The sequence below is a fragment of the Exophiala aquamarina genome (assembly GCF_000709125.1).
Source record: "Exophiala aquamarina CBS 119918 chromosome Unknown aczIA-supercont1.14, whole genome shotgun sequence".
NCBI lineage: Eukaryota > Fungi > Ascomycota > Eurotiomycetes > Chaetothyriales > Herpotrichiellaceae > Exophiala > Exophiala aquamarina.
Window position 1 is genome coordinate 826,823 of NW_013550574.1, and position 12,687 is coordinate 839,509.

Genomic DNA, 12,687 nt, shown 5'->3' on the forward strand with positions numbered 1-12,687 from the left:
TATTCTTTAATAGCTCGGACTTTCTCTTAGTTCGGTACGAGTCCTTTCGAAGATATAATATAGCCTAAGAATTTAATACTATTCTTATAGAATTCGTATTTAAATAGCTTAAGTAGAATTTTATTTTCCTTTAGCTTTTCTATTACTTTCTTTATATACTCTATATATTTCTTATAAGTCTTTAAGAAGATTAGAATATCGTCGAGATAAATAAGAATAAATATATCTAAATATTTTCTTAGAGTATTATTTATAAATTCTTAGAATATTAATAGTATATTAATAAGTCTAAAAGGTATAACTAGAAATTCGTAGATCTTCTATCTTATTCGGAATACCGTTTTCTATTCTTCTTCGTTAGCTATTCTAATTAGATAATAGGCGTTCCTAGTATCTAACGCTATAAACTATACGGCGCTTAAGAAATAATCTTATAGCTTATTCTATCGAAGAATAGAATAATAGTCCTTAATAGTTTTATCGTTAAGTAGTCTATAGTTAATATATAGTTATAGTAATCTATTCTTCTTTATTACGAAGAATATACTATAGAATATAAATCTATACTTTCCTATCTTTAGTTAACTTCTTCTTACTAAACTCTTTACTTCTAGTTTCTCGATATACTTCTTTAGGAAGTCTTCTTCTTTTTTCGAGAGTAATTTTAACTATTCCTTATAGTTAAGTACTTCTTCTTCTTTTATAAGTATTCGATAATCCTAAGGCTAATATTCTAGAAGTACTACTTTACCTTCCTTTTCTATAAATAGTTCTTTATATTTTATATATTTCGAAAGTAGCTCTTCGATATTAGTTTAGGCTAATATTCTACTTCTCGATCGTACTTATATCGCCTTTATAAAGGAAACCTTTAAAGATAATTAGTCTTTTATTTTTATTCTATAACTATAATTCGGAAATTCGAGTTCTTTTATTTTCTAGTTTATCTAGGAATTATATTTTTCTAGCTATTCTATTTTTAATATAGTATTATATTTTATCGCTATTATATCTAGGGTTATTCTTTCCTAATAAGTTCCTATTAGTAGTTCGACTTATTATAGTTCTTTTCTTATTTATTCGTCCTTAAACTCTATTAGCGACTCGTCTACTATTATAAGTCGATATAGTTCTATTTTTACCTTTATATAGTCTTTTAACCTTTACGCTACGTAGTATAAGATATAATTTCCGTTTACTTCGAAGTCTATTATAAGTCGTATAGAGAGGTTCTATAGAACGACCGTAAGGACTATATATTCCGCTTTTCCTCTATCTAGCTTATATAGAGTCTAAGGCTAGTATCGTAGATAACTTAGCCTTAATAAGTTATTTCCTTATAGTTTTTTAAATATACGTATAGTCTTAACTCTACTATATAAGTACGTTCGTTATACTCGTTTATTAATCGATATATTATCTTACTAATTAGAATTCGGAGTCGATTAGGACTTATATTCTATAGATATTAATATAGTTTAAAGTACTATTAGTAGCTTCTTCCCGCGTAGCTAAAATAACCGAATAGGTACGTTAAGTCTACTTATTCGTCGATATAAGGTATATCTTCTTTCTTATCCTCCTATATCGTATATAAGTTTCGTATTATTAGTACTTCTATTCTCTAGATTTTCTTTACGTCTTCCTAGTCGAGATTTACTATAATCTATTCGTAAGTTAGGCCTTATATATATATATATACTATCGACGCTTAATTATATTCGTAATTCTAGTAAAATAATATATTAATTTCGTTCTATTATTCTTATAGTTTTATCCTAGGATTATAATAGATATAGAGGTATTTTCCGGTCTCGCTAGTATATTCTATATATTTACTATATTTCTAGTACTTTATTATAATCTTAATCTAGTTTCTCGTAACCTTAGCTACGTAATATTTTTCTTTTTCTTTTAACGATACTTCGGAATCTTTATCTAATTCTTTAACGTTTACTTCTTTCTATTCTTCTTCTTTATTATCTAGGTATACTAATCGTACTTATACTCCTTCGATTATTTATACTAGTAGGTTATATTATACTATTTAGCCCTCTACTATATTATACGAATAGTAAGAAGCTACCGCTAGATATTCTAGATCGTAGTATTCGTTTAGGCTAATTAGTCTTCGGATTAATTATCTTAGTTCGCTAGAGTAGAATATTAATTTCTTAATATCGTCTTTAATACTTACTTAGTAGTAGTTAGTAATAAATACTATAAAATAATATTTCGATACTATTACCTTATTTTCTTTCTCTTTTAATACTACGTCGTTAGGGTAAGTATACATTATTCTCTATAGTCTTACTTTCTCGTATTTATTTAACTACGATCGTAATTCTTCTAATTAGTTATTATTTTCTCCTTCTCTAAATAGGAAAGGGAATACGTAGTCTATATAATCGTACGTATAGCTATTTTCTTTATCTTCGTATTTATTCTAAGTATATTTATAGATTATTATATAGATTCTTTCTTTCTTCGGTTATCCTAGGGAATTATACTATATTCCGGAGTTCTCCGCTAGTTCTACTACCTAGTAGTAGGTTCGAATAATTACTAGGTCGAACTTATTTAGTAAAATCTTATCCGCGAGTCCTTTTTCTATTATAAATATATTATAGTAAGGCGGTAGTAGCGTTACCGTCCTAAAACTAAATAGTCCCTACTTAAGCTAAACTAGCTATTTCTTCGTATAGGTTACTCCTTTACCGAGTCCTTTAAAAGTTATAAAGTAAGCTTCTTCGTTATACGTATTATACGTATATTTAGCTTATAAGGAGTATTCCTAGTTATTATATTTCTAAATCTATATATATTTTTATTCTTTCCTAGGAGTAGCGCCTAGGTTATATTAATATAAGGTTTCTCCTTCCCTTCTATCCTAAAAATATATATAGAATTTCGTAGAGTTCTTATATTATCGTAATATCTTATCTATTAGTATCTATTCGTCTTCTTCTCGCTAGAGTCTTAGTTAATATAGTTCTTCGTTTTTCGTATACGTATAGGTATATCTATACTATTAATATCCTCGAGTTCGGTACTTATAGATTAACGCCGTCCTAAACGTTTTCTATATTACTCTTCTATCGAATACTATAATTTCGTTAACTATCTTCTAGAACCTTATTTTAATTATTATATAGTTATCTATATTTATAAGTACCGTTTCCTTTTCGAAATCGGCTATTATTATAGCTAAGGTTTCCTAGACTCTCTATTCCTATTTCCGAGGTTTTATACTTCCTCTATCTTTATATAGAAACTACTATTTTTCGGTCTTTAAAGCTAAATAGAACTAATAGTTATCCTCGTAATAGAAATACTATAATTCTTAAGTATATTTTACGATATTTCTTCTCGTATTATACGTTACTTCGCTTAACTATTCTTCCTTTAGGAGTTCGTCGAACTTTTCTTTCTTCTAAGTCTTACGCTTAGATTCTTTAGGCTTCCTAGTCTAATACTTTAACTAGAATCCTTCTTCTAATAGCTTAGTATCTAACTTACTTAACCCTCGAGGATTATTCGATTCCTAGTAGTTCCTTTATACTAGTTTACTTTTATCCTCGATAGGTCTATAGGTCTCTTTAATAGTATCGGCCTTTTTCGCTATTAAGCCGTCTATACTACCGCTCTATATATTTATTATATATAGTCCTCGAGCGCCTTTCTTTTCTAGGTAATCGCGTATATAGTATTCGAGCTTACTATATTCGTAGTATAGGTTTTCCTTTCTTTATCTTTCTTTCTCTTAATCTCGTTCGTCTATAGCCTTTCGCCTCGTATATCGACCTCTACCTAGGCCTATTCGTCGAGTATTATAACGTTCTATAGTATCTAGGTTTATAGGATCCTCGTAGTCTCGTAGACGCTTCGTATTAGCTCGAGGAAAATATCGATACCCTCGATACCTTCGTCTTTCTAAGCTCCTTCCTTAATTATCTTCTATACGTAGTTCGTATAGTTAATTATTAAGTTTAATAGCTTTATCTACTATATCTTTATATATTTCCGAGCGCTCTATTATTTCCTTCCTAACTTCCTTCTTTAATCTATTATAGAACGTATTCTTAAAGATATTATCGTTCGTATATTCTAGTTTCTTTACTAGCTTCTTAAACTCCGAATAATAATTAACTATAGATTCTATTTATTTAAGAGTATATATAGTACGAGAAGCTATCGTAGCTTTATTAATCGTACTATAGATCTATTTAATTATTATTTCGAACTACGTAAAGTTCCTAAAGTATACCTTAGTTTCGTCGTCGGGGTTAGAGGACTCGAGATAGTCATCCTATACTAGTTTAAACTAATAGAACGCCGCCCCCTTAAGGTACATTACTACGAATATAACCTTATCCTCCACCCTAGTATACTTAGCTAGATTAAGCTTAAAGGTAGTCTTAAGTTATATAAGGAAGTATCCTAGCTTCTCCCTATTCCTATAGAATAGTTCTACCTTAATACTATCTCGAGATATATTAGTAAGTCTTAGTACGTTAACTATATCTACGTCGAAGTCTTCGTCGGAACTACTATCTTAAACGATATTAGTCTTTAAAGAATTATTTAAGGCTATAAGTAGACGTACGCTAGGTAGTAGAGATCTAAGTCGAGATAATCCTACGTTAAATATCTAATACTAATTAAGTAGTAGTTAAAGTATTATAATCCGAGCTATAAGTAGTTCTAACTAAGGTAGGGTTTCTTAATAGAGTAGGTACTAGAGTAGTAACTAGGATAGACTAAGGGAATACTTATTCGTCGGACTATATCCTAAAATATAGGTATAGGATTACTAACGAAGTTAACTACGAACTATACTATCTAGGTAAAGGAGCGTATATATATAATACTAGTAGCTCTCTTAGATCTCGTAGCTCCCCTAGATCTCTTGAGATCCTATAAGATCTAGGGGATCTAGGAGATCTAGCCTTTCCTAGTTACGTAACTTAGCCTCGTTCTCCATCGGCTAACTTCCCCCCTAGATAGGTGCCTTAATTCCCTTAGCGACCTTTTAAGTGACCTAGTTCGTAACAAATCGGTTATTTTTCTTATAACCGCCTACGGTGACTACCTCTCTTGGTAAAGTTTTTAAAAATCTAGCCGAAGTAAATATAGGTGACTACTCTAACTTAAACAGCAAGATAATGTTTCTAATAATAATAGTAGCTACACCGGGCTACTCTCGCATAAATTATGCACTAGTGGGCTACTCACCACCACCACCACCACCATAGGGACATGGAGAGACTAATTTAGGAGCTTTATGCGCGAGGAATGCGTATCGTGTTAGATCTAGTAGTGAACCACACGAGTTCCGAGCATTCTTGGTTCAAGGCTAGTCGCCAGTCCAGGACCAACAAACATGTAGACTAGTATATCTGGCGCGATCCTAAGGACAAAATTGCAACGCAGGAACGTATTTCCATAGACAAGTCTACGGGCAAGAATGATAATGTCTTTAAGCACGTGCCCGTCAGGGACAATCCTACGCCTACAGAACGCTGTCTGCCAAACAACTAGCGCGCCGCATTCGGTGGAAGCGTATGAACATACGCCGAAGAACGAGATCAGTATTGTCTTCACTTAGGGCTTCCTGAACAACCCGACCTAAACTAGGAGAATCCCCAGGTTAGAAAGGCTGTGTATAAGAGCGCTATCGGGTTTAGGCTAAATAAAGGAGTGGATGGTTTCCGTGCTGACGTAGTAAATTTCTACTGTAAAGATTAGGCATTTCCTAGCGTATCGCTGTCTATCTCTAACCGAAAAAAACACCACCCCTAGCTTAGATTAAATTTTTGAAACGCGTAACTTTTTGTAATTTTCCTAGTAAACCTACGTTATCTTAGGCTATTATCACGATTAACGCGTCGAAAACGCGTGTTTTCGTGGTAATGGCGCCGAGATGGCCTTAGGTAAACAATAGCCCCGAATATATTAACGAGTATACTACGTACCTTAGAGAAGTATATAATTAACTATAGATAGCGGATAAAGGTAGAAATAATTAGATACTATAGAATATAGTATAGCTATACCTCGAATCTACCCTCGTACTTATTAGTAAGGTACTATAGTAGCCGTCCGTAGGGGAGGTGATCTATTATATCCGAGACGCGGCGAAGGACATCTAGACTATTTAGAGAGACGTTACGGCTATTAAGAGCTCCATCGGACTAGGTACTATACTACTTAATACGGTAAATTTTAGTAGAGTTAAGACTATACGAACATCGTAGGCCTAGGTCGCGGCGTAGGCTAAAGGCTCTACGCTTCCACCGCTACCGCTAGTCCCTATATAACTAGGATTATATACTATAAAGACCCTAACTATAGTAATCGTATATAGAGACCGACTAGTAATAGTTAAGCTTAAAGACTATAGTATTATTTAACGATACCGTAACTATTCCGTCGCCTAGACGAGATAATAAGTATAGAATTCTATCCGTAATAATATTTCGACTAAATCGGTTAAGGTCGTCGCGGCGTATTAACTTAAGAGCGGCGACCTATAGATATTCACGAGTATAAGCGTATAGATTTAATAACTTAAATAGAATATAGAATAGTTAAAAGGACTAGGAGACTAAGTAGAACTTATCGTACCGACCTATAGAGTTATTATTTACGGTATCCCTACTAAATCCATTAATATTAAAGACTAGAAGGCGACTATCCGGTAGATCCTAGCCGATAACTATATCGTAATCGCCGAAGCTAAAATATCGTACGTAGATTAGCTAACTAGAAAGGGCCCTCTTAAGCGGGTATCTATTACGAATTAAATCCGTATAAAGCTCTAGAGTACGCCCTAGAGCGATTACTCGTAGTATACCTTTAGGCTATATAACTATATAGCCGAAGCTACGTAACTCTTCTCTATCGATTATCTCCTAGGAAACTATACTAATCTACTATAGAAGAGGATAGAAAGTATTTCCTTTATTCGTATAGTAGATAGATTTTCTCTTTTCTTTTCTCTTCTTAGCTTTAGAATCCTTATTATACGATAGTTAAACGAATTACTCTAAATTTCTAGTTAAGTCCTTATATTATTTTAAAGTTTACTATTATACGTAGCGAAAGAATATCGCGTATAAAATAGATAATAGTTAGTAACTAACGAAAACCGCTCTAGCGTAGACGGTAGAGCTATACTAGCTCTTATAAACTTAAAATTAAAGAATAATAGTACTCGAGAATTAACTCGACTAATAGAATAGAGTACGGGCTCGTACGCCTAAAGTAACGACTTCTACTACGACGAGCGCTATATAGAAATTCGATTCTATACGACGAAAGGCTAAGCTCTCTAAGCTAGCTAAATTTAATAGAAAAAGATTAGAGTTTCGGTCGTAGCTTACCTAAGCTCGAGCTAAGTTAGTAGTTAATAAGTAAGAAAAAGCCGAAGTTATACGATTTTAGTATCTTTATAGTAGACTAAGGAGCTACGTCCTTATCTAGATTAACTTATAGATTAATTTTATATAATTAACCCTCGAAATAAATACGAAAGAACTTATTAGTTAATTAAAGGTAGTATATAAGGACGTCGACGTCGTAGAAAAAGTATTACGAAAGCTTTCTTAACTAAAGTAGAACGAAAAATCCTTTAGCGTATTTCTCGCTAAGTTTAATTATATACTATTTAAGGCTAACGAACTAGACTAGGCTAACTTAGTAAAAAAGACGTTTATATTAAACTATCTTTCGTACGACTTAAAGAGCGCTCTCGTTATAACGCTAATTCTATTAATCTATAGGGAGTACTATATTCTCCTCTATATAGTTAGTATAAATCTAGAGGCTCTTTAGTAGAAGAAAGCTAGAGAGAAGATATTTAGAAGTAACTCGTTTAATACTACTAGTCGTACGAAAAATAAGATAAATTAGACGCCGACTATATAAGCTATAGCGTCCTCGATAGAACTATAGAGAGCTTTATAGGTATTATAAGCGATACTTAACTAGAAAAAGGAGCTTAGAGCGTATCTTCGCTATAGCTAATAGAGCTACTTTATCGTTAAATATTTTCTTCTTTTCGTCGTACGACTTAAGATAAAGAGGAGAGTAGTAGTAGTAGAGACTATAGATAAGGACGAGGAATCGTTAAAAGAATAGTTCCTACTAGAAGTCGTTAATAGAAGCGTATAAAGAAGACGAAGAAGAAATAGAAGGCTTTTCGATCCTCGATAGATAACTAATCTTTTATAGTTTTATTACTTTTAAATAAGTAATATTATATATCGACTTTAATTAATTCTAGTTCTTTATTATATAATTTAATTAACTCTCGCTTCGCTTTTCGCTATTCTTTCGAGCGTATTTCTATTACTTCTTATTTAATCTTCGAATTCGATTCCTTTATACGATCTAAAATCTTTAAAGTAGCGAAGGTTAAAGTCGATATCGATAGCTATAAGGAAATAGTATTCTTCTATATTATTTCGAACCTAACGTATAATATTATTTTTAAGCTATTCTAGATAAAGAAGAACGATATATATCTTAGTATCGCGAACGATTCTCTCTTAATAGGCTATTTCGATCTAAAGATCTATAATATACTACGAAAACTATATACGCCCTTAGACTATAGCTAAGTTTTCGTTATAGTAATCGATCTACTAGCTTAAAGAAGTAAAAAGCGTATAAAGATCTAAGTATTCTCGGCGATAATAGCGAATATTAAAAAAGTACTTAGAATAAAGACGTCTATTAATTCGCGTACGAAGCTTCCTTAATAGTACTACTATTTCTTAGACGTCTTTAGTTATACGAAAGTAGAGAAGTTACTTCCTTTACGAGGAAAGGAAATCGACTACGCGATCGACCTCGAACTAAAAGACGAAAAGTTTCGTAGAGTCCGCTATATAATATATCTCGAGACGAACTTTTAGTACTACGACGTACGCTTACTAAACTTTTTAATAAGGAATTTATTAGAGTAAGTAACTCGTTAGCGGTAGCTTTAGTTCTCTTCGTACGAAAGCTAGAAGGAGGATTACGATTCTATATTAACTATTAAGGGCTAAATAAGCTAACGAAGAAGGATCGATACTTATTACTCTTAATCTACGAGACTCTATAGAATATTAAATAAGTAAAGTAGTATATAACGCTCGATATTATCGCGGTCTTTTATAAAATTCGAATTATAGAAAGAGACGAGTAGATAATAGTATTCTATATAAGATATAGCCTTTTCGAATAGCTAGTTATTTCTTTTAGACTCGTTAACGCGCCTAGTACGTTCTAGAAATATATTAATTAAGCCTTACGAGATTATCTTAACGTCTTCTACTTAGTATACGTAGATAATATTTTAGTTTACTCTTTAGGAATATAACGAAAGTATTAAAACTATATATAAAAAGTCTTAAGTCGACTCCGCGAAGTAGAACTTTAAATCGATATCGATAAATACGAGTTCGAAGTTAAGTTAGTAAAGTACTTAGAATTTATTATTAATACGAAATAAAGTATATAAATAGATCTAATAAAGGTTATTATAATTTAAGAATAGTAAGCTTCTAAGTCTATTAAGAGCGTCTAGAATTTTATCGATTTCGTAAACTTCTATCGAAAGTTTATTAAGAATTTCTTAGAGATAATCCTATTAATTATAAAACTCGTACGAAAAGATTCGACTTTCTATTAAGATTCGGAAGTCGATATAGCGTTTATACGACTAAAGAAGATATTTATAATAGTTTTAGTTCTCGCTCTATTTAACTATATAAAAGAAATATTTCTAGAAGTTAATACTTTTAAATAGTATATAGGCGGTACCTTATTCTAAATAGAAGAAAATAGTTTCGTACGACTCTACGTATTCTTTTTAAAAAAGAACTTACTCGCGAAATATAACTATAAAATATATAATAAAAAAATATTAACTATTATACGTTACCTTAAAGAATAGAACGCTAAGTTAAGAAGTATAGATAAGTTTAAGATATAATTAAATTATAAGAATTTAAAATACTTTATAATTATACGAAAGCTTATAAAGAAATAAATACGATAGTTTCTTATCTTTTTATAATATAACTTTATAATCTTCTACCTTAAAGAAAAGGATAATATATAGGCTAACGCGCTATCGCGAAGAAAATAAAATATATCGAAAGAAGAGGAAGACGATTAACTATAGTATTATATAATAAGACTATTAAAGTCGGAATTCTTCGACGCGAAAGAAGTAATTTAAGTAGCTTTCGTACGAGTAGAAGAATTTCCTACTAAAGATTAACTAGCGAGTAACGTAGTTAATACTAACTAGTTTACGATAGTAGAATCGAATAAAACGTACGAGTAGATTAGGAATTTAATTACTCGAGAAGTACTAAAGTTTCTATCTTTTCTAGCGATAAAAGTATTTATCGCTAAGTATATAATTAATAGTTAAAGAAATATATACTTTCGTAAAAAACTATAGATTTCGAACTTAGAACCTTTATATATATCTTTAATTTAAGAAATCTACGACTTAGTAATTAGCGAATATTCTAAAGGAGAAGTAATAAGCTTTTTAATAGTAAGATAATTCTTCTAGCCGAATATACTATAGAATATTCGATAATTCGTACGAAACTACGATATCTATAAACGAATAAAAGCCTAGAAGAAAAGGAAATAAGAATTCCTAAAACTTCTTCTTATATTAAACTAAATCTAGAGCGAAATATCTATCGACTTTATTACGAAGCTCCTAGAGAGTCGAGGCTATACGAATTTAGCGATAATTATAAATCGACTAGGAAAAGGAGTTATTCTTAAATCGATACGTATAATTAAGTCTCGAGATATAGTATTTCTATTTCTATATATATTTTATAGAACTTATAATTTACCGAGAGCTATTATATCGAATAGAAAAATCTAGTTCGTAAGCGCTCTATAGAAACGAATATATTAGCTACTAGATATCGTACGTCGATTATCTACTATATACTATTCTAAAACGAACGAATCTACGAAACGAATAAATTAAATAATTAAGATATATATATATATATTCGTAAACGAAGCCTAAGATAATTAGGTAGAGTTACTACTAATCGCTAAGTTAATAATTAATAATAGAAACGCTTAATCGATTAGTATAAGTCCTTTCTTCCTATTTTACGAATATAATATCGACTTCGTATAACTATAAGATAAGCTTCGCGAAGATAAAGAAGGAAATAGTCTAATACGATAGAACGAAGAAATCGTACGAAAACTCTAGAAGGCGAGAGAATAGACTTAGACTTCTATAGTCGTTACTTAATAAGAATAAGAAGAAATTATAAACTATATAAGATAATAGTCGATAGAGTTTCGCGTAGACGATAAGGTCTAGCTCGACTTAAGAAATATATATATAACGCGAAAGAATATAAAGTATATTATAACTAAAGCTATCGAATTATATAGCTATTATTTTAATACGCTAAAAGAAATTTATAACGTATTCTATTCGAATCTATTACGTATAATATCTACGAATCTATTACCTTCGTAAGTTATCGATAATACTTAATCGAATTCTATCGTTATATAGAATAAAGAAGAATATTAGATTAAAAGGATTATTTACTATAAATTCGTACGAAGAAGTCGAGGGTCTTAAAGATAGTACTTAGTAAAATAGACGAAATATATAGAATTAATCTAGAAACTAGAATTATCGCTCGAGAATATCGTAGCTTTAGACGCGTACGAATCGATAATAGGATAGTCGGCTCTCTAATTACTATACGGAAGTAAAGAGAGAGTATATACGAAGAAACTATAAGAGTAATAAAATATTTAATTATATTATATATATTTAACTTATTTAGTTATCGTACGACGAAGCTTAATCGCTACGTTAAAATATAAACTATAGTTAAGTATAGAGAATATTCTTTATTTACTAGAATTATACTAGTACTAATACTAGTACTATACGAGAATAAGAAAATAAAAGAAATATTATATATATCTACCGCTAAGGGGCGGGCCTTTTTATAACTACCTCGCTAAAGCGAGAAGGAGGAGAAAAAAGGAGGAAAGCCTTATAAGTAGGAGGAAGAGTATCGTCGTTATCGAATAAATTCGACGATAATACTATAATACTACTATCGTTGTCTTTATCGTACTTTATATAACGAGAACTACGATTCGATTACTTATAGTTATCGTATATACTACCGAAGTATTCTAGAATACGATAATACTCTAGAAATAGGCGTATTAAGCGCTTATAATAGTTATAAAGACCGAAAAGGATACTTTAACTCTAAATAAGTAAAGCGTTAATATACGATAGTCGATATAACCGAATCTATACTAGAATAACTACTCTTCGTACGAAAGGTACGTTAGTTTCTAGTATAGCTAAGATCGTTCGTTAAGAAGTATTATAGTAGTATAATACTAGTAACTATTCGAAAGTAAGAAAAATAGAAATTTAAGTTAGCGCGAGCTATTTTAACTAATACTAAGCTATAGTAGCGTCTTATACTACTAATACTATACTATCTTAACTTTTCTATTCTTCTATTAATATATATAACTAAACGAAAAAGTTTAGAACTTAGAGTATAGAAAACGAATTTAAGAAGAAGAAATAGATTAATTTACTTACTTATTTATTATATCGACTATTAGTATACGAGAGTTAATAATAATTAATAA